Source organism: Heloderma suspectum, chromosome 4 (genome assembly GCF_057233095.1).
Source record: "Heloderma suspectum isolate Gila_16-S chromosome 4, 16-S_ref, whole genome shotgun sequence".
NCBI lineage: Eukaryota > Metazoa > Chordata > Lepidosauria > Squamata > Helodermatidae > Heloderma > Heloderma suspectum.
The window spans coordinates 264,402,143-264,425,947 of NC_139461.1; the positions used below are offsets into that span (position 1 = coordinate 264,402,143).

General features: G+C 47.0%; 1 protein-coding gene across 1 annotated transcript in view; it reads right to left on the reverse strand.

Annotated features, from left to right (window-relative positions):
• Window positions 1-23,443, reverse strand: part of NAV1 (neuron navigator 1) — a 384,551-nt gene extending 361,108 nt beyond the window's left edge. Inside the window, exon 1 of the mRNA XM_084853627.1 lies at window positions 23,363-23,443. The gene's annotated coding sequence lies outside the window, so the exon portion shown is untranslated. The remainder of the gene's footprint in view (window positions 1-23,362) is intronic.
• Between the last annotated feature and the right edge of the window lie 362 nt (window positions 23,444-23,805).

A 23,805-nucleotide genomic window follows, 5' to 3' on the forward strand; every position in this document is an offset into this window, starting at 1 on the left:
TACAAGCTCTCATTGATACTCAAGTGTACATATTAGTGCATGACGACCAAATGTCCAAATATGTGTCTGGAGACTGCTGTCTGTCACAAGCTGCATGTTCAAATACAGGAAGAGTGGCAAAGTCCTCTGTGCATTGAAGAGTTGATGGTGTGGACTTGGACTTCCAGTATTGAAGCGCAAGTCTTTTTGCTACCATGAGTGCCCTCAAAATCCACTTTTGTTGACCATCTGATAAATCCCAGAGCACAAGGATATAATTAAAAAGCACATGAACATGTCAATTTCAGCTATTTTTCTAATACAGAATTTATACATAGAAATACCTCCATCCAAAACAGAGCCCCCACAGGACATCCCCACATCATATGAGAAGGTGATGAAAAATTCCATACTGCAACACCAACACTTGGCAGTTGTGGACATCTTTTTCTTTAAAGGTAAGGTAAGGAAAGGCAATTTCTGTTGTATTCCTTTTAATTCCATTAGATCCTTCCCTTGAAGGTGAAGGTGCCTCACTCTGCCCATTGGTGCTGAGTTAATATGCACAGAATCAGGCTATGAAGGTTCTGCAGCAGGGACAAACCTTTCCTGCTGAGCTGGGCATTAGCTATTCCCACCCTTTTTCATCATTATGATGCACATTCTCCACCTTCCCTTCCTGCCTGGTTCCTTCCTAAAGGTTGGGTTTCCTGATCTTCAGTGGGAGGAAAGAACTGCAGCAGCTTCAGGGAGCTGAAAGATACTGTGACACCTGCTCCATCACCTGTGGAGTTTTAAAAGTACCAGATCCCCAGAGCAGATAAGATAATAAGTAAACCGAGTTTAGCATTAATGCCGTGCAATGGTTCTCTAATACAATTACCATTTGATTTGGTTAAAAAAGATGGAGGAATTTGCTAGGATGTGCTTGTCTAATGGGATTTTGAGCAGGATTTATAAAAAAAACAAACAAACTGGGATCCTGACATTTCCAGAGAATCCTCTCCCCCTCCCACTCAGAAAAGAAGAGCAGATTGGGAGCAAATTGGGCTAGCTCAGCCTAAGTATTTGGAGAGGGAAACACACGCAGGATGATTAGATCAATTCTGTAATTAAATCAATTAAGCTCAACAGCTTTTTCTTTCTTTCTTTTTATGGCTGGCCTGCCTTCTGTGCATCTAATAACAGCCTCTCATGATGCAGGCAAAGTTTTCCCTGGCATGTAAATATCACAATGGGGAATGTTTTCATAGACTCATAGAACCATAGAATAGTAGGGTTGGAAGGGGCCTACAAGGCCATCGAGTCCAACCCCCTGCTCAATGCAGGAATCCAAGTCAGAGCATCCCTGACAGATGGCTGTCCAGCCTCGTCTTGAAGGCCTCCAGTGTGGGAGAGCCCACCACCTCCCCAGGGAATTGGTTCCATTGTCATATTGCTCTCACAGTCAGGAAGTTTTTCCTGATGTTCAGCCGGAATCTGGCTTCCTGTAACTTGAGCCCATTATTCCGTGTCTTGCACTCTGGGATGATCAAGAAGAGATCCTGGCCTTCTTCTCTGTGACAACCTTTCAAGTACTTGAAGAGTGCTATCATATCTCCCCTCAGTCTTCTCTTCTCAAGGCTAAACATGCCCAGTTCTTTCAGTCTCTCTTCATAGGGCTTTGTTTCCAGTCCCCTCATCATCTTTGTTGCCCTCCTCTGAACCCTCTCCAGTTTGTCTGCATCCTTCTTAAAGTGTGGTGGCCAGAACTGGACACAGTAGTCCAGATGAGGCCTAACCAGTGCTGAGTAGAGGGGAACTAGTACTTCCCGGGATTTGGAAGCTATGCTTCTATTAATGTGGCCCAAAAGAGCACTGGCCTTTTTTGCAGCCACATCACATTGTTGGCTCATATTCAGCTTGTGATCGACAACAATTCCAAGATCCTTCTTGCTTGTAGTGTGGTTGAGCCACGTATCCCCCATCTTGTCACTGTGCATTTGGTTTCTTTTTCCTAGGTGCAGAACTTGGCATTTATCCCTCTTAAATGCCATTCTGTTGTTTTCTGCCCAGCGCTCCAGTCTATCCAGATCACTTTGAATTTTGTTTCTGTCTTCCAAAGTATTAGCTATCCCGCCCAATTTTGTGTCATCTGCAAATTTGATCAGCATTCCCTGCACCTCCTCCTCCAAGTCATTAATAAAAATGTTGAAGAGCACTGGGCCCAGGACTGAGCCCTGCGGTACCCCACTCGTTACCTCTCCCCAGTTTGAGAAGGTCCCATTGATAAGCACTCTTTGAGTCCGATTCTGTAGCCAACTGTGGATCCACCGGATCGTTGTTTCATCTAGCCCACTTTGAGCTAGTTTGCTCATCAGGATATCATGGGGCACTTTGTCAAAAGCTTTGCTGAAGTCGAGGTATATGATGTCTACAGCATTCCCACATTCCACAAGGGAGGTTACTTGATCAAAAAATGAGATCAGATTTGTATGGCAGGACTTGTTTTTGACAAATCCATGTTGGCTTCGAGTAATCACGGCATTGTTTTCAAGGTGCTTCCAGATGGATTGCTTTATGATCTGCTCCAGAATTTTCCCAGGGATTAGTTCCCAGGTTCCTCCTTTTTACCCTTTTTGAAGATAGGAACAACATTAGCCCTCCTCCAGTCATCTGGCACTTCCTCCGTCCTCCATGATTTCTCAAAGAGAATAGACAGCAGTTCTGAGAGTTCTTCTGCCAGTTCCTTTATTACTCTAGGATGCAGTTCATCTGGCCCTGGAGACTTGAACTCATTCAAAGTAATTAGGGCTTCCTTGACCATATGCCTATCGATCTCAAGCTGCAATCCTGCCCCTTCAGCCTGTACTTTGCCTTTGCCAGGGGGGTCATAGACCCTCTTTTGGGAGAAGACTGAGCCAAAGTAGGAATTGAGCACCTCTGCCTTTTCTTTGTCATCTGTTATCGTTTTGCCATTCTTATTTAATAGCTGAACCACCATTTCTTTCCTCTCCCTTTTACTATGCACATAGCTGAAGAAAGCCTTTTTGTTGTTTTTAGCATCCCTTGCTAACCTCAGCTCATTCTCAGCTTTAGCCTTCCTGACGCCATCCCTGCAATTCTGTGCTATCTGCCTGTACTCTTCCTTTGTTACTTGGCCTTCTTTCCACTTCCTATATGTGTCCTTTTTTGTTTTCAGGTCATCCCTAAGCTTTTTGTGAAGCCACATTGGCTTCTTCTGTTGTCTTCCACCTTTTCTTCTTGTTGGAATTGTTTGTGATTGTGCCTTGAGAATTTCCTTTTTTAAAAGCTCCCACCCATCTTGGACTCCTTTTCTCGTTAGCGTCGCTTGCCATGGGACCTTACCGATCATTGTTCTGAGTTTATTAAAATCAGCTTTCCTAAAATCCAGGGTATGCATTTGACTACACTCAGCTTTTGCTTCCCTTAGAACCAAGAACTGAAGTCCAACATGGTCGCTTCCCCCCAGAGTTCCTGTAACTGCTACTTTATCCACTAAGTCATCTCTGTTGGTTAGGATCAAGTCAAGGATAGCCGATCCTCTAGTTCCTTCCTCTACTTTCTGTAGGAGGAAGTTATCCGCCACACAAGTCAGGAATTTCCTGGAGGGGCCATGTTTTGCAGAATTTGTCTCCCAACAAATATCGGGGAAATTGAAGTCCCCCATTACTACTACATCATGCTTCCTTAAAATGTTGGCTATTTGCTTTTCAAAAGTTTCATCCTTGTCTTCTCCTTGATTGGGTGGCCAGTAGTAGACTCTGACCACCAGGTTCCTTTTATTCTTTGCTCCATTTATTTCAACCCAGATGCTCTCAATGGGGCTGCCAAGCTCCTCGTCCTGTATTTCTGTGCAGAGATATGTATTTTTCACATACAGTGCAACCCCACCTCCCTTTCTGTTCCTCCTGTTCTTTTTGAACAAGTTATATCCTTCAATTGCTGTATTCCAGTCATGAGTTTTACCTGTTTTCTTTTAATCTGTCAGACTGCTGTTAAAGGAACAAGCTAGGGCAGTTAAAAAGAAAAGTTGGTTACCCTAAAATAAATAAAAACTAAAAACACAGACAAAGCATCCATCCTCCCCATTGCAATATTGCCACGTGCACAAGAAGAGAGACTGGGTTGGATCCAGACTTTGTCATACTTAGAGTAGACCCATTCGAATCAATGGTACTTAAGTTAGTCATGACTTATCACTGAAAGTTATTATGGTTGCAATCTTAAGCACACTAGAACTCATTTGGACATACTCCCATGCAAACATATGGAGGATTGGAATGGCAAGTGAGTAGCCTATGCAAACATACCAACAAGGGAGCCCCTTTGAATGTAGTGGAACTAGCTTAAAGTGCATAGGATTAAGATGCATGAGCATTGCTGAGCATGGGGAGAGGTTTCCTCTCATCTTTAGGCAGTTTTCCAAGCTTTCCAACATCATGAAGCTATTCTGACTTGGGCTATTTTTGGTATAAAATGCACAGTAACAAGCACACAGGACAAAACAATCATTCTCCGAGAAGAGAATTTAAAGCAAGGATACAGAGCACATCTCCTATTCGTAAGTTCCCCCATTAGATCAATGAATATTATCTGCCTACTGCACAGGAAGTATACATTTGTTTCTCATTTGTCCATATGTCTTATCCCAAGACTGCACATCTTCTGCAGAGATCACATTTCCCCAACACACGGTAGAATGTGTTTTTTTTTACCTGGGGCAACAAAACCCCTTACTAGAGAGCACGTTCATTGCTACTGCGACTGCTGTGTGGAATGCAGTTGTGCAGGCATCTACTGGGGTTTTCTTTTGCAACACATTAGCAATGAACAACAAAGCTCCTCCATGCCTGTGTGTCCCACCTTGGGGCAGTGGAGGCTGGTGGCTACGATGTCAGTGGGGCAGTGAATCTGCTCCGGGTTTCAGTCAGAACCAGTCAGACTTCTAAAGGAACTATTCATGGTGCTTTAGAGTTCTGACTGCAACCCAGAGCGGATACACTGCCCCACTGACAGCAGAGCCACCAGCCTTCACTGCCTTGGGGAACTCAAACAGGGCAGAAAGGGTGGCTATGAATATTTGAAGTAAAGAACAGTGCAATCATATACATATCTACTTAGAAGTAAGCCCCACTGGGTTCAATGGGACTTATTCCCACATACGTGTTCAGGCTGTTAGACTGCAGCCTAACTGTATTATTTTGTGAGCTGTTAAACCATTAAAAAACACATTTAGAGGCTGTCTAAAATTCCATTGTGATGGTATTTGGGGCAGTGTTGTCATTGGCCTTGCTTTAAAAATGTCCTCATGACTATCTGTTCCCCTTCTCCTATGGTTGAGCACTCATTCAGCCATATGTGTGAAAGGGTAAACAGTGGCTTCCTTGCCTGCAGCAAAGCTACCCCACACACAGAAACACCTCATATACATAGATCTATTTCTTGTGGACAGACTATTGTGCAATTGCTATTTATTTATTTATTTATTTAATTTCATTTCATTTCTATACCGGGGACTTGCAAATCTCTAGCACCAGGACTAAAATGCAGCAAGAGACACAGTGTCGCAGACAGTCCAAAAAGCCCAAGATCTAACTTTATGTGAGGCCCAGCTCAAGGGTTCCTCAGAAGAGTCCTGGCCAGTAAAAAAAATAAAATCATTTGCCCATGGTTGAAAATCTACACAGTTCCAGGAATATTTGCACCTGCTTCAGATGCAAGTCCCACCTGACCATGGAGAAGGAACTTTACTTGCACAATACCTCTCAGAGTTCAGAGTTTGCAATCCAGACCACATAGGACATCCTAAGGCATTTCAAGTCTCTTCCCCCCCCATCCTTTTTGTCACCCCCACCTTCCCCAGCTGCCGTGAAAAGCAGAACTCCAATCGTAGCAGTGGAGGCAGGTGGCTCAGTTGTCAGTGGGGCTATGGATCCACTCTGGGTTTGAGTTCTGACTGAAATCCAGAGCAGATTTACAGCCCCACCGACATCAGAGCCACCCACCTCCACTGAATTGTAGTGCTGCAGCAAGTGGATGAAAAGAATGCGGCAAATAAAAAGAATGGTGCCGCATGTCCTGTTTAACTGGGGATTTCAGGGAGCATCACCAGGTTGCAAATGCCAACTCTACTGCAGGTTCCTTCCATCACATGCAATCCAGCAAGACCACACAGGAAAGCAGATTTTATTTATTTTATTTTATTTTATTTATTTCATTTCTATACCGCCCAATAGCTGAAGCTCTCTGGGCGGTTCACAAAAATTAAAACCAAACAACACACAATAAAACAATTTAAAATATATAGAACATTAAAACCACAATATAACAATACAACCACAATAAAACCTAGCAGCAGTACAGGAATTTAAAATACAGATTTAAAACAGCAAAGATAAAAATTTAGAAAGCTAAAATGCCTGGGAAAATAAAAAGGTCTTCACCTGGCGCCGAAAGGAGTACAATGTAGGCGCCAGGCGAACCTCACTAGGGAGCTCATTCCAGAGCCGGGGTGCCACAACAGAAAAAGCCCTCCTCCTAGTAGCCATCCGCCTCACTTCCTTTGGCAGGGGCTCACGGAGAAGGGCCGCTGATGATGATCTTAAGGTTCAAACATTTCCACCGTTATGTGGATTCTTGCCAGGAAGGGAGGACTAAATTTTTTGCAGCAGCCCCACATGGCTGAGAGGGAATGTTTGAACTGGGTCTGAGTCATTTGACCTAATTGCTTTCAAGTAGCGAAGTTGAGCAATGTCTGCAAATGCCTTGTATATTTCCCCTCTACCACCCAGGATTTAGCCGAAGTGGAAGGGGTACACTCCTTTATCCCTACCCCGATCTCTCTAGCCTGGTCCTCTTTTTTATGTACCGCGTCGTGTTAGGCAATACCTTCTCCTTCCCTTCTGAAGAGTTTGCTTTCAAGCAGTGTTTACCTCCAGAAAATCCAGGCTGGATCATGCTCAGTATGCGCAGCCTCTCTGCCTCTGGATGAAGAAAAGAATGTTTCAATTTCCTGGTTGCCAGCCTGTCTGCCTCCCATCCCTTTTTCAAAATGCTGCTGCACTTAAACTATGTCTAAACACAGCTTGCAAGGCTGCCCCGAAGATTAGACACTCCAATGATAGTCCTCACGTTAGGGGCTGGTTTCTCACTGAGCAATGCAGGGAAATCATTCGTTTCAACATGGAGACCTGCGGGAGGGGGCATGGCCTATCGCGTTGAAAGATGGGCAAAACCTTTCTATAATGAACTGATCATGAACCCTGGATATTCCATCATAACTCTGCTCCAGCATTTGAATTACACGAGCAACTGCTAGCATTTCTTCCATTCATTCCCTGGACAAAGATTTCCCCAGCGAGATACACAGCTGTTTGCTGGAAGACTCACAGGGCACAATCCAGAGGGACTTAAGAGTTTCAGTTCCCTTCAAATTAATGGATTTTCAGTCTGATTGTGTGCATGTTTACTCAGAAGTAAGTCCCACTGAGTTCAATGGAGCTTGCTTCCAAGCAACAGCCAGTGTGGAATAGTTGTCAGGGTGTCAGGCTAGGTCTGGGGAGACTCAGGTTCAAATCCCCACTCAGCCATGAAGCTCACTGGATGACTTTGGGCCAGGCACTACGTCTCATAAGAACACAAGAAGAGCCCTGCTGGATCAGACCAAGGGTCCATCTAGTCCACCATTCTGTTCTCACAGTGGCCAACCAGCTGCATGTGGGAAGTCCACAAGCAGGACATGAGTGCAACAGCACCCTCCCACCCATGTTCCCCAGCAACTGGTGTACATAGGCTTACCGCTCCTGATACTGGAGGTAGCGTACAGCCATCAGGACAAGTAGCCTCACCCACCTCACAGGGTTATTGTGATGAGAGCAATGGGCAGGGGACCATGTACTCCTTGGAGAAAAGGCAGAATATAAATGTAATAAAGAAATACAGTGTGTATAGCAGCCTTGTCCAACCTGATGCTCTCCAGATGTGTTGGACTCCAACTCCCATAATCCCCCCACCAGCCTAGCTAGGTCAGGGAAGGCTGGTGTATAGGACTGCAGCCTTACAGCCCAGCCTATGCAGAGTTGTTGTTGTTCAGTCGTTCAGTCGTGTCCGACTCTTCGTGACCCCATGGACCATAGCACGCCAGGCCTTCCTGTCCTGCGCTCTCTCCCGGAGCGTGCTCAGGTTCATATTCATTGCATCGGTGATGCTATCTAGCCATGTCATCCTCTGCCATCCCCGTCTCCTTTTGCCTTCAGTCTTTCCCAGCATCAGGGTCTTTTCCAGAGAGTTTTCTCTTCGCATTAGGTGGCCAAAATATTTGAGCTTCAGCTTCAGTATCTGTCCTTCCAATGAGCACTCAGGGTTGATTTCCTTTAGGATTGACTGATTTGACCTCCTTGCAGTCCAGGGGACTCGTAAGAGTCTTCTCCAGCACCACAGTTCGAAAGCATCAATTCTTCAGCACTCAGCCTTCCTTATAGTCCAGCTCTCACAGCCATACATTACTACTGGGAAAACCATAGCTTTGATTAGACGGACGTTTGTTGGCAAGGTGATATCTCTGCTTCTTACTATGCTGTCTAGGTTGGCCATAGCTTTCCTCCCAAGGAGCAAGCGTCTTTTAATTTCATGGCTACAGTCACCATCTGCGGTGATCTTGGAGCCCAAGAAAGTAAAATCTGTCACTGCTTCCATTTCTTCCCCTTCTATATGCCAGGAAGTGATGGGGCCAGATGCCATGATCTTCGTTTTTTTAATGTTGAGTTTCAAACCAGCTTTTGCACTCTCCTCTTTCACCCTCAACAAGAGGCTCTTTAGATCCTCTTCGCTTTCTGCCATTAGGGTGGTATCGTCTGCATATCGGAGGTTGTTGATAATTCTCCCAGCAATCTTAATTCCGACCTCTGATTCATCCAACCCGGCATTTCTCATGATGTACTCTGCATATAAGTTAAATCAGCAGGGTGACAATATGCAGCCTTGTCGTACTCCTTTCCCAATTTTGAACCACTCGGTTGTTCCATGTCCGGTTCTTACTGTTGCTTCTTGACCCTCGTACAGGTTTCTCAGGAGACAGGTAAGGTGGTCTGGTACTCCCATCTCTTTCAGAATTTGCCACAGTTTGTTGTGATCCACACAATCAAAGGCTTTAGCGTAGTCAATGAAGCAGAAATAGACGTTTTTCTGGAATTCTCTTGCTTTCTCCATGATCCAGCAAATGTTGGCGATTTGATCTCTAGTTCCTCTGCCTCTTCGAAACCCAGCTTGTACTTCTGGTAGTTCTCGGTTCGCATACTGCTGAAGCCTAGCTTGTAGGATTTTGAGCATCACCTTGCTGGCACGTGAAATGAGCGCAATGGTGCGGTAGTTTGAACACTCTTTGGCGTTGCCCTTCTTTGGAACTGGAATGTAAACTGACCTTTTCCAGTCTTGCGGCCATTGCTGAGTGTTCCAAATTTGTTGGCATATTGAATGCAGCACTTTAACAGCATCATCTTTTAGGATTTTAAATAGCTCAGCTGGAATACTGTCATCTCCACTAGCTTTGTTGTTACTAATGCTTCCTAAGGCCCACTTGACTTTACTCTCGAGGATGTCCGGCTCAAGTTCAGTGACCGCACTATCATGGCTATCAAGGACATTACTATCATGGCTATCAAGGACATTAAGATCTTTCCTGTATAGTTCTTCTGTGTATTCTTTCCACCTCTTCTTAATCTCATCTGCTTCTGTGACGTCCCTGCCTTCTTTGTCCTTTATCATGCCCGTCTTTGCACAAAACGTTCCCTTGCGATCTCCAATTTTCTTGAAGAGATCTCTAGTCTCTATGCAGAGTTAGGGATGCAGAGTTAGGGATGCAGATCTCTATGCAGAGTTAGGGATGCCCAAACCATGGGATTACATATGCCTAATTCTGCATAGGATTGTAGCCTTAACACACACACATGCATGCATGTGCACACGCACACACAGTGGACTCTTATACATGTCTGCTCAAAGCGAGTCCCACTAACTTCAATGGGGACTTACTCCAAGGTAAGTGGGTATAGGATTGTAGGCTTAACTAAATTCATTTCAGTGATTTAAGGATGTTTAACTTCCTTTCTGTTGTTAGCATAGTAGTCAAACAGTTCAATGTTAGATTATCGTGTTAGGAACATGAAACCTGATCTTATGCATGTCAGTCTGCATCTTTTGGGATGAGCTAAGGAAAAAAATAGTTTACCCAACGAGTAAATAGCTTGCAGAGTCTGTCTCTCAAAGGACCTCTTCAGCCAAACAAGGTCCAAACGAGTGGTTGATTCCCACCACTTGGTAAGTGCACAATCAGTGATTTGTGGGAAAACACCACTCTCTGAATCCAACCCGATATTGTATTTAAACTGATGATTGGTAGGAGCAGCACTTCCTTGAGAAAACACACACATCACAGAACTGTCTCCCATCTCACCAACCTTGGAGAACTGCTGCTGGTCAGATGGGTAAATATCCTGTAGTGTAAGACAACTTTCTATGTTCCTAGAATTTCAACAGGTGCTGCATTCCCCAGCATGGAAATCCAGTAATGGAGAAAGGCTTCACCTGATGAATTTCTGCCTATTACACAACAGTTGAAAGCACAGACAACCTATGAAAAGTGTAGGAAACTGGACACCATCATTCCTGATCTTGCTGTAAATGCCAGATAAGCATAGATAGGAAATATAGTACAGTGGGTAGAGCTATGGATTTTGACTGGGGCAAGTGGCATTCAAGATCCCACTCAGCCATGAATCTTACTGGGTGGCCTTGAACCAATCACTATCAGCTTAATCTATTTTACAGGGTTAAAAAGAGGGGATCATTCATGTATGCTGTTGTGAGCTCCTTAAACAAGGGTAAGCAACCTGTGGTCCTCCAGATGTTTTGGCCTACAACTTCCATCATCCCTAACCATTGGCTATGCTGGCTAGGGCTGATGGGAGTTGAGGGCCAAAACATCTGGAGGGCCACAAAGGGCCCACTCTTGCCTTTGAAGAAGGCTGGGATACACACGCACACAGATTCTATACGGATAACTATTTTACCCCACATCTGCACCTAATGTATTATAACCCATCACTGCCAACACTTGACTAGGCTACAAGCTAACTTTGTAAACACGTCCCCCATCCCAGAAAGGTGAGCTCAAATAAGCTATGATGTGAATACGATGATCAATGCAGGACCCTGTTGCTTAGCGAAGCAGCTGTCCCAGATCTCACATGGCTGGCCCGGAGTATTTCTGCCTAGCTTTTCCAGTAATATTAATGACTCTGCCAGCTCCACTGTATCAGCCATTGCTCCTAGGAGATTCTGCAGCACTGAGTCCCCTCCAGAAGCCACCACCCGATTGCATTTAATCCACTAACTGCTGAGGGAGGAAACTGCCTTAAACCCGTGTGTGGCTGAAGCAGATGCTCACGGTACCGCACCGTAACTTCGGGAAAGGAAGGGAAGGGAAGGGAAGGGAAGGGCTTGCTTGGCTTAGATTTAAAGCGAGACACCTGCTCCTCCTGCTGGCTTCTCTGGGGAGCTGCAGGGAGGGAGTACAGACAAAGGGCTTGCCTATTATTCCATGTTCTCTCTCTTTCCAGTGGAGCGTGCCTTGATGAATATAAATAAAGGAGTAATTCTGTGAGATAATGATCCTGCAGAGAAATGATGCAGGCTTTCTTTTGCCACTCAGCCACCCACTTGCTACTATCAGGCAAGAGGCACAAAGTCAAAAGGACACACCGCAGCCCTGGATTTCCACTGTGGGCAACAGTGCTCAGTCAGATCCGTTGAAAATCTGGGTCTGGCATCAAGCTTGCCCCAGCTTTCTCAGTCGATTGGTTCGGATTCCCATCTCAATCCTATGGGGCATTATAATAACAAAAAGAGAGAGGCCCTCTGCTCCTTGCTTTCCTGCTCCCTTACAGGTGAGATCCTCATCCAGTCACCTAGCAGAAGGCATTGGGACTGAAGGAAGACTCTCAGTTTAGCTTCAGCAGCTCCGTGTTTGGTACCAAGCATGTGTCCAGCATCTCTGGAGAACCACTTGGTAGAGAGCAGATTCACTTGCCCAGAGCCAGCAATAGAGACGCAGTTGTTTCCTCAAATCTCTAGATTATTATTTTTGTATGTATTATTTTATATCCCACTTTTCTGCCAAACAACTCAAGGTGGCATATATGGTTCTCTCTCCACCTGATTTTATTCCTCACAACAGCCCTGTGAGGTAGGTTAGGCTGAGAGATAGTAACTGGTCCAAGGTCAGCCAGTGAGCTTCATAGGTGAGTAGGGATTTGAACTTGGTTATTCATATGATGATTTTCCTATGTCACATAGGAAAAAGCATGTACATGTGCCTCTAATCCGCATCTATTTCATTACATGTATGCACAAGTATGGGTAAGTAATTTGACTGGCCTTGGGTTCTTATGCACATGGTGAAACAGGAAGATACATGTTTCATCAGTCACATGGGATGGTGTTAGTGATGTCACCCCAAGAGCTTCAGAATAAGGAATGTATTGTGAGACCATAAGAAAATGACACAGTACTTTATTAGAATGTATCGTCTTTGTAATGTATTTAGCTAACATTGCTTTGTATTTTTTATTGTTTATTTATTTGTTACATTAATATCCCATCTTTTCCTCGAAGAAGCCCAAGGCAGCTTACATGGTCATCCTTCTCCTCTCCATTTTATTCTCACAACAACCCTGTGAGGCAGATTAGGCTGAGAATTAGTGACTGACCCAAAGTCACTCTGTCAGCTTCTTGGCCAAGTGGGGACTTGAACCCAAGCCTCCCCAGTCCCAGTCCAACATTCTAACTACTACACTACACTGGCTCTCCATTATGGTTTGCAGCTATGGTACATCTCACAAACAAACTAAAGTCATAAATAATGAACAGGTGACAAGCCTAGAAGAGTCATCTCCAATTTGATACCCTCCAAACATTTGGACTACAATTCCCATCACCCTCACCATTAGCTATGCTGGCTGGGACTGATGGGAGTTGTAGGCCAAAATATCTGGAGGGCCACAAGTTGCCCACCCTTGATTTAGGAATCATGCACAGTGTGCATGACTTGTTCCCTAAGTCTCAACTCAGTACCCATAACTTCAGCCTTGATCTACAAGGGGAGAGGTGTGTGTGTGTTGGGGGGGGGGTAACCACCCTAACAGTACAATCCTATACATGTCTACTTGGAAGTAAGTCCAGTTGAATTCACTGGGGCTGGCTCCCAGGTCAGTGAGTGTTGCACTGCAGCCTAACCCTATTAAAAGCAGAATTAATCCTCAAGAGGAGCACAGAGCAGCTGATGGAATAACAGGCCACTGAAACATCCAGTTAAAGGGTCTAATCAAGGCATTACTGTGGAATTATGATGACAGCTTAATGAGCTAATCAATACATTTGGGGGAATTCCAACAACAGTGACAAGTTAGAAAAGGAGGGAAATGTCTAGAGCAAGGAGGGTAGGAAATGCCTCAACCCTAAAGCCACTCACTTGCAAGTATCCCCACTGAAAGCAGGCAGTACTCAGGACTACATGACTTCAAAGCTCCTTCCTGACATGCATGCCAGTCTCTCTGCCCCACATCATGCCAAGAAATAAAATAGACCATGAACAGTCCATTTTATTGGACTGTTCAAGCTGCACTTGGATTTCCTACTTAAACCTGACTTGAATCCTAATATTTCGTGTTTGCTTTTCAGCGACTGCTACAAGATCAACCACGTCCTTAAGTTAATTACAGTAGCCTTCCTCAACCTGTACCCTCCAGATGTGTTAGTCCAAGGCTAGCTGGGGGTTGCTAGGTGTTGTAATCCATGCTGGCTGGGGATACTGGGAGTTGTAGTCCAACACATCTGCAGGACCCCAGGTTGGGGAAGGCTGCATTAAAGCTACTGAAAAACTGTGTGTGTGATAGAAATTTCTGCAGTAATTTCTTGCATCTGACAAACTGGGTTTGGGCCCATAAAATCTCAAGCAACAAAAAACATGTACATCTCTAAAATGCCACAAGTTGCTTTGACAGTAATTCCTCCAGTACACGCGTGTCTGGTAAAGCATTGCCATATCGGTGGCAGGTTAAAGCCCCTCTTTAAAGTACATCTTTCCAATCTTAGAACAGTTGATCAAATGATGAAACAGAAGTGCTTCCTTTCAACAGTGGCCAGCATAGCAGAACAATGCCCCCTACTGCCAGCAAAGCAAAGAACCCAAAATCAAAACCATATTGAATAAGTACTGGAAATGAGATAACCTAAAACTGCTTTTAGAAATTGATCAAAAAAGCTCATTTACACAGGAAGATTCTGCCATCCCTGCGAAGAAACCACGGAATTTAAAACGGATCTTTGCAAACACTTATGAATATTCCCTCATTATTTCATGGGTTTCTGTGTTTTTACAGAGTGGTATTTCATATGTTAAATTTTTACATTTAAAATATAAATTTTAAGTACTGCCTGCCCCCCCTCATGAGGACTGTGTCTTTAAAAGCAGCATATTAATGAGTATATAAATAAATTAAAATGGGGGCAAAGGGGGAGAAGAAACCTGACACGGCCTATTTGATCTGTGAATCAGTAGCTCCAAGCAGCTGACAAAGCCAAGGGGGAGCATCTCTGCAACTCACCATCCTGCCTAACAGGAGTCTGTTTCTGAACCTTTTCCCAGCAGCCCCTAGGCTAACAAGCAACACAGTGCAGCGGCAGCTGCTAGAGCCATCTGGGGTGGGGAAGCCTTGTTTGGCCACTGGCTGAGGCAAGATACCTGGTCTCAGCCATTCACTTCTTGGGACATGGAAGGCTCTGCCTGTCCCACAGGGCTCCGCGGCAAACTGTTGGAGCCCAGAGCAGATGTTGCTGAGTGTGTCGTTGAAACCGCATCTCCCTGCTTCTCTTGTCTAGTCTCATCCAGCACCCAGAGAGGCCCAGCCAGGTCCCATCAAGAGGAAACACCTTTTTCCTGCCCCGTTGACCACAGCAGGGATGCCTGTTGTTCAACAGGAAAAAACGTTGGATCTCAGCAGTCTATTTATAGACCTACCTCCTGCTGTTGTGACAGAGGGCAGGAGCCCCGGTAGCTGTTAACTGAGCCTCTCTCTGGGCAGCCTGGGGCTGTTTGTGTTGCAGGCCAGCCCCGGGATTTCCGAACCGCATCTACAGAAACAATTCCTGTTGATGTCAGCTGTGCAAGCAGGTAAACAAAGATCCCACCCGGGCACCTGGCTTCCTGGATGGGACACCTTCCAAAAAGCACAAATGAAATGGGTCGCTCCAGTGTGTTTATGGGCTTCATCAGCTACACAGTGGAGGCTGGTGGCTCCAATGCCAGTGGGGTGGTGAATTCACTCCAGATTTCAGTCAGAGCCAGTCAGAACTCTAAAGGGGCTATCCAAGGTGCTGCCACCACCAGCTTTCATTGCCACTACACAGAACTCCAGGAGGTGTTGCAACAGGCTTGGCGTCAACCTTTTTGCTGGCTCTTGCTTCCATTCTAGCAGCCTGATCCTCTATACCAGCCTTCCCTAGCCTGCTGCCTTCCAGATGTATTGAACTACAAGTCCCATCATCCCAGCCAGCTGGGTGGGGATGATGGCAGTTGTAGTACAACACATCCAGAAGGTGCGAAGTTGGGTGAGGGTACTCTACACCATGCAAAGGACTTGGCGGTGGGAGAGGGGGATATGGAAAAGGGTAAATGCCGAAGCTAAGGATGGCTGGAGTAGTCCCCTTTGCCCTAGCATCAGTGCAGTACCGCACTAGCAAGGCCAGTAATAATGCATAATATTATGGGGTGTTAAGGCTGGATAAAAGGTCAGTAGATTAAACACCAGGGATAGGATGGCACTTTTAATGGCAGAAACGACTGCCTGTACTACAGCAGGTGATGTGGTGGCACAGGATCAGGACACCAACCCTTCACCCCTGGGTCTCATCTTGGAAGGGGAAGAGGGTCATAGAGAGCAAGGGATAACCAATGGAAAGGCCTTCTAGGCAGCCTGTGTTGTTCTGTTACAGAGACTCTGGAAACCACCATTCCACAGAGCAGCCTTCCTCAACCTGGTGCATTCCAGATGTTTTGGACTACAACTCCCAGGATTCCTGACTATTAGCCATGCTGGCTGGAGCTGATGGGAGCTGAAGTCCAAAACATCTGGAGAGCATTAGGTTGGGGAAGGCTGATGTAGATTGTTCCCATCTCTAATGAGATTTTTAACCACATTGAGGAAGCGCTGCTTCGGCATTCCCGCCAACCAAGACATCATTTCCCACCTCTTTTAGCCCATTGTCCTCCATCATTCCAGACACTCCTTGCTGTCAGCCTCTTGCTCCCTCTACAATCCTCTGATGGACCCTGACCCACTATTTGGGAATCAATGCTCCAAGCCTTGGGTGCTGTCCTGGTCCAATATAGAACAACGTCTTCTCATTAAGCCTTCTCAGCATCCTCTTCCAGGAATCCATCCCGATTCTTGCCAGCTTAAAACAGAAAACCTCTTTCCATGTTACTTAGGCAGGCCAAATGTGCTTGCTTACCTTCCGAGTCCTCCAGGGCTGGATAATCAATAGTAGATGCAATAGCGAGAAAGGGGCTTCTCTGGCAGCAAAAGCTGTTCTTTTCCCTGTGCTGAATCAGCAGGTCTCCCCCTCGCCTGCTGCATCTCCCCCCCCCCCCGCTTGAGTGGGAAAAGGCTCTGCCAGCATCTCTGTCATCCATGACTTAATCTCAGCAATCACTGCTGGGGTTTCCACAGCACATGCCAGACCCCCCACTCGATTATGCCCCACTCGGCCGGGTCTATCATAAGGGGAAGGAGTAATTTGTCAAAGGTCCTGCAAGTGCCAGCTCTCCACACTGAGGGGTCACCAGAATAAATTGTGTAAACTAGTCGGCTTCACACAGGTTCAGCTTGTCTCTAAATATTTATATATGCCTAGAAAAGCTCTAGGATAAGGGAGGCACTGCAGGGGTTCAACAGGAATCAGAGAATCATGGACTTTTAGACTTGGAAAGTAATCTAGTCCAGGACTGGGGAGCCTTTCTTTTCTTCCATTGGGGACCCTCTAAGATAATCTGCCTGTTGGGGGTCACATCCCTGTGGTGGGTGGGCCCAGATCCACCTTATACTCTTTGTCTCTCTTTTTCTCTTAAGATCATCACTACCCTAGACTGTTTTTCTTCTCTCTTAATATTCCTATAAGAAAAAGAGTCTAAGATCTTAAATTAAAATCATCACCACCCCACACTCTCTCTTTCACACACACACACACACACACACACGGCCTTTTGAAAGTGCAGATCCACATTTTCAGAGCTCTCGGCAATCCATGCCTAGGTGGGAGGAGGCTACCTTCTCTCTGCCCAAGGAGAGACACCTGCCAGATCCTTGCTTTCAAGGCCAGATCCTTGCTTTCAAAGCACTCTTTTATTCCCTGCTCCCTGGGACACTCTGTATGGCCTCCGCCTCTCACCTTTCATTAGGAATGACTCCATATTGAAGAGGTGGGGAGACTCCAAAGATGCCATAGTTCACATGCAGACCATGTACCACAGGTTCCCCACCTCTAATATAGTTGAACTCCTGCTCAATGCAGGATTGACCATGCAGACTGCAACCTCAGCATCCCTGACAGATGGCCATGTGATGTCTGTTTCTAGTTCTCCAAGCCCACCACCTCCCAAGACAGTCTGCTCCACTGTCAAGTCAAAACTGTTGTATTTTCTTATGGTTTTGGTGTGAGCAGAGATGTGACCCCTGCTGCTAGTTCTGTTGTATGGCATGTCTGAAGACGGATTGCTGGTCTTTAGTTTATCTGGATTCTCTTGTGAACTGTTTTATTCTAGGTTACAAGCCACTTTGAAGACCTTGATAGCTAGAAAGACATGGTAAAAATGTTTTAAATTTATAGCAGCAGGAGTGACAGTTCCAATGCCCAGCAGGCAGGCAGGCACAGCTTATTATCCATGTCAGTTTGGGGAACAGCCTGACTGACCTTAATGCAGGGGACTGAAAGGACATCTAAGAGCATGCAACAGAGATAGTCCAAAGAGCAATTCACATCATCAAGGCAATGCCCTGCAGCATGTGTATTAAGGGGATCCTTGCTGAGGTGACAACACCTGTTGAAGCAACTGTGTGATTACAATGAATAGGTGATGTGGGACACATTCCTCTAAAGTTGCCTTCCCCAACCTGGAGCCCTCTAGAGGTGTTGGACTGCAATTACCATAATTCCCAGCTGGCATCTGGAGGGCACCAGGTCGATGAAGGCAGCCATAAAGAAATGTAGGAAGGTGGCAACAATAGATAAACACAATGACAAAAAGGAGGAAGTCCAAAATGGCGCAAACCAATATTTAGGAGAGGAGTCTTGACAGGTATCAGGATCCTGTCGTAAATATTGGTTTGATGCCTGTCAAGCCTCCTCTTCTCCTGCAGGGGAATATTTTCATACAAGGACAGATCTGCTCTTTCAGCAGGTAAACTCTTACATTCTTGTGGAAGAATGGAGTCTTGAAATGCCTAGAGATCCTTGCTTTCATAAATATTGGTTTTGCACCATTTTGGACTTTTTTCCTTTCTGTCGTTGTACAAATTCATATGAGCTGACATGCTAGAAGGTGAGTTAAGTGGGACAGCATTGCATTTCGATCATGAGCTCAACTCCCTCTACCACCTCAAAGCTTACAGAGGTAGGACAGCGGGAGCAGTAACATTGTCCAATGCGAGCCAAGCTGTGAGTTGGGGATGCAGTGCTCCTGTGCCAGCACATGGTCAGCTCTGATGCCAATCCACTTGCCCAACATTTCAGGTGCCAGTTTGGTCACATGCATTGACCCCAAATCTCTTGACATTGGTGAGCATCACCTTGGAGCAGCCCTTAGCCCACTGGTGCTCTCCAGGTATTTTGGAGTTCAACTCCCATCAGCCCCAAACAGCATGGCCAATGATCAGGAATGTTGGGAGTTTTAGTCCAAAACATCTGGAGGGGCCCAGGTTGGGGAAGGCTGCCCTGGAGTGTATTCTGTTAGTTGTCCTTCCTCTCCCTTTCTGAAACCTCAGTCATTCCCAAGATCCCCACTGACAGAATAGGTGCACCCATCCAAAGCCATTTTGTTGGCTTTAAAAGATTAGTTAGCTCATAATAATAAATAGTTCATATTACCACTGAGCTGGCCAGAGGTATATTTTCTCCTAAGGAATAATCCCATGTGATCTGAAACTCTCATTGCAGTGGGATGAGGAGACTCTTCCAACTGCTAAGTAGTGCCCCTCATCTCAGACAGAGACCACTTAGGGCACAATTCCCAGCATTCCCCAGCCAGCCATGCAGACATGACATGAGCCATGCTGGCTGGGGAATGCTGGGTGTTGTAGGCCTTTTCTCTGTCTAAACATGCATAGGATTGTGCCCTTAATTGAATAACATTTTTAAACAAATGTATTTACATCTATTTTGTCACAAGATCCAGGACTAGTTCCCATGCAATAAGCCTCATAGAGGATAAGGCTATCAATGGCTACTAGTCCTGATGGTGATATACTACCTCCAGTATTAGAGGCAGTATTGCCTCTCAATACTGGTTGCTGGAGAACACGATGAGGAGGGTGCTATTGTGCTCATGTCCTACGTATGGGTTTCCCACAGGCAGCTGGTTGGCCACTGTGTGAACAGAATGCTAGATGAGATGGACCCTTGGTCGATCCAGCAGGGTTCTTCTTACATTCTTATGTATCAGTATACTAGTGTTGCCAAGGTCTCCTGCTGGCAGTGACATGGGGGAAGCCCAGCTCGGAGAAGGGCAGGAGGACTTCTAGCCTCAGCTGAGAAATGGAAATGCCAATACCCAATTCACCTCCCAGTTGCAACCTTTGTAGGATGTAGCCCATTCAACATGCATCTGAACTTTAAGAGTTCCAAGAAATACATCTCCCAAGACCCTCCTAAAGAAAAGCCAAGCTTGGATTATCACCAGGATGAAACTGTGGCAGGCAGCTGTGCTCAGAAACAATCTAGAGAAGCAGAACATGGTACCAATGATGTTCGCTGAACATCCCTGGCAGCAGGAAAGGGGTGGGGGGACATCCTTTTTAGGAGCTGTGCCAAGCTGTTGCCACCTCCAGCCTGCCTTTCAATAAACAAGGGCATTGCGTGTTGCATCTGCTGTGCTTTTCAAGGCTTCACCCCACTTGGCAGACAAGAGCCAATAAACTCCTGCCCCCAAACCCTTTAAAAGGAGATCACACATCATTCTTTATTTATGCCTTTGTTTATTCCCTGCCCTATCCAGCAGGCTCAGGACAAATTACAGCAAAGCCATCACCAGCAAGGAGTAGATGAATCACTGAGCCAAAAGGGTTCACGCTCTAAGGAACAAATATAGCAGGCTTGGAGAAACAACAGAGGACTTTTTAATCATCATGAATTAAGATCAACTAATTTGTAAGGATTATAAAACTTTAGAAAATTAAGCCACAGCATACCAATGGGGATGTCAAAGTTTATACCAGTCTTCCCTGACATGGCACCTCCAGACATGTCTGACTACAACTTCCATAATCCCCAATAGCCATGCTGGATGGGGATGGTGGGAGTTGTAGGTAACACAATTGGAGGGCACCAGGTTGGGGAAGGCTGATTTATGCCAACTTGCCTTATGAGGCAACCCCCCCCCCAAACTCCTTTGGGTGGTCCTCAGGCACCCACTGCTTCCTCCCTCCCTGCTGTTTTACTTCTCTTTGTCAATGCTGCTTTTGTATGTATGGATTCTGGGTTTCCGAAGCAGAGGCTGCCTCTCGCTCAATGTGTCTGTACAACCACACAGGCATGGCATTTATCTGCTATGTATGTAACAACAACAAAAACAGCCAGCATTTTTGGCTTAAGCAGCTTAATCCAGCTCAGAACAAACTAGTGGTAAAGTGCGCGCAACAGCCCTGCAAGAAAACTAAAGCAAAAAACTGGGAGTCTGATTTTCCAAAGGAAGAATGAGATGCATTCATTGTTAGTTGTTCCTTCTGATTTATCCACTTCCTCGGGAACTAGAATGCCGTTTGATGATTACACACGCTCCTTCTCTCCCCCCTCCCACTTCTTTAGCGCCCACAACTCTCAGTCAACTTGGCCTATTTCCTAGTAGACTATTACCAGAAATGACTCCTCCCCCGTGTCATGCTCAGAAGCCTCCAACAATACACAGAGAGTGCACTGGCCAAGCCAGCCTTAAGCTAATATTCTCTTGGCCTGTAGAGCTGACAATGAGAAAGGGGGGCTGTAAGCAAAGCCCACTTACTGGCTTCCAAGGCTGTGTGTTCCAGCATCCCTCTGGATGGGGATGCTGGAAGTTGTAATGCAAGACATCCAGAGGGCCCCAGGTTGGGGAGGGCTGGGTTAAGGATTGGAGGTGAAAAGCCAAGCAGCCAGTTCCCCACCCCCTGCTTTCTGAGACTAACCATTTGGAGAGGCTTCGGGTACAATAAGCAGCAACAGATCTTTTTGTGCACAGTACACCATGCACTCCACTACAGGGGAAGGATTTGTACATGTGATCAGACTGTGAGCTCTAGGACCTCTGGAACCAGGGCGGGCCCTGGACTAACCAAATGGTTAGTCCAGGGTCAGTTCCTGCCTGGAACTCACCAACCTCTTCATGAGGGAGATATACAAGACCCTGCTTTGTAAACTACAGGGGAAGAAACACCAAAGGGCTCCTTTGCACAATAGGTGGTAATATGAGCTGCCCCTCTCAGTTCCCCGATGAGCTTATCTTATGACACTTGTGTTTGTTACATTCACACTGTACATTTTTGGCTGTTGATTTTAGTCATATACCAAAATATGTCAGGTGTAAAGTGGCCCTCCAAGAAAAACATCCCTTGTGCTTCCTCTGGCACAACCTGTTTGTAATGTCCAAAGACCCCTATTGTGTATTGCTGGGGGGGGGGGTGGAGAGAGCAGGCTGGAGACAGCCGATCCTCTTCCAACTTAGCCTGGTTTGGAAGCCACAATCATCCCCAGCACTGCACATGGAGCCTTACCAGAGCCAGGGCCCTCCAGATGTGTTGGGCTACGGGTCCCAGCATCCCCCAGCCAGCCTGGCTTGATGATGCTGGGAGCTGAAGTCCAACACATCTGGAGGGCCCCAGGCCCAGGAAAGCTGCCATATGGCATAGGGCAGGGTGAATCTTTGAAGGCACAGAACTCTGCCCCCTGCCAAATCAGAATGCTTCTCTCTGCTCAGGGTCCCCTTCTGCGCATCCTGTTCATTTCACATGTTGCACCTCAAGCCAAAGCAGGCCCCAAAGGAATCAGTTGGGTGACAACAGGTCAAAAGGATGAGGTGCAGTCCCAAATGCAGGAGTGGGCAATGTAGGACTTGCAGCCTTCCAGACGTTGTTGTACCCCAGCCCCCCTCAGCCCCAGCCAGCATGGCCGATGGGCATGGATGATGGGGAATGCAGTCCACAAACATTTGGAAGGCCATAGGTCCCGCCAAGCATGGGCTAGGGCAATGAGGCCTTCTGCCAGTATAGAAGTGCAGGAAGTTTGGACGGGGGCAACCTGATACAGACTGCTTCTCTGCCTTTGCTAAGAAGTGTGTTAGGACTGCAACCAGTGGAGGCTGGTGGCTCCAGTTTCGGTGGGGCTGTCCATCCATTCTGGGTTTCAGTCAGAACCAGTAAGAACTCTAAAGGAGCTATCCAGGGTGATGGGGGGGAAATAGGTTCAGCACCCTGGATAGCTCCTTTAGAGCTCTGGCTGGTTCTGACTGAAACCCAGAACGGATTTACAGCCTCACCGAAATCGAAGCTGCCAGCCACCACTGACTGCAGCCTAAGTGCCTCCGAAGTCTGCGATGTCCAAGCAGATCCGCTCTCCCATGGCCAAACCCGGCTTCAGTGGGTGTCAGTCTAGACCGGAGAGGGTAGGGGGCTCCCGCTTCTACCCGCTGCTGACCTTCGGCTGAGCCACCGTCTTTCCGAACAGGCACCCTGCCCTCCTGGCAGCTGGCTCCGGTGCAGATCAGCCCGCCAGCCAGCCTGATTGTACCTTCGCCGCTTGGCAAGGGCCGCCGAACAGAATGTACCATACGGCCAAATAAAGAAAGAAAAAAGAGAGCGCGCGCACCCAGCCAGCCCTCCGCTCCTCTCCTCTCCCCCCCGCCCCCGGTCTCTCCGGGGAGCCCCCACAGGCTGACCTCGACGCCTCGGCTGAAGAGCGGCAGAAGCGAGCCCCCGCCCCCCGCGGGCCCTGGCGACAGCGGAGAGGCTCCCTCGCGCGCACCCCCCCAGCACCCCGATCCAAGAGGCTCTTGTGCCCAAGACGCGACGCGGGAGTCGGGACTTACCCTGCTGGGCTGCCTGCGCTTCACCCGCCATCTCCTCTTCTTCGGCTTGGGCGGAGAAGATCCGCCGTCAGCGCCGGACTGGGGTGTCCCCCGCGCGCCCGCCCGCTTCCCCTGAAGTTCCTCTCGCTTTCTTCGTCCAGGCAGCCCCAGCCCGGACCGGGAGGGATCTGCCTCTCCGACAGGGCAGGCTCCTTCCTCCTCCTCTTCCTCTTGGTTGCAGCTGATGCCGAGGAGGAAACTGCCGGAGCGTCAGCTCACAATGCGAACGGCGCGCGGAGGCGACAGCAGCAGCAGCAGCAGCATCCTGAACAAAGTGCCGACCCCCGGGGATGCCGACTGGGAGGGGCCGTCACGTGGGCCTCCTCGTTGCCCCTCCGGCACACGCCAGCCCTTTATGCTGCTGCTGCTGCTGCGAGGGAGGGTGCCAGCCTGGTGTGACGTGA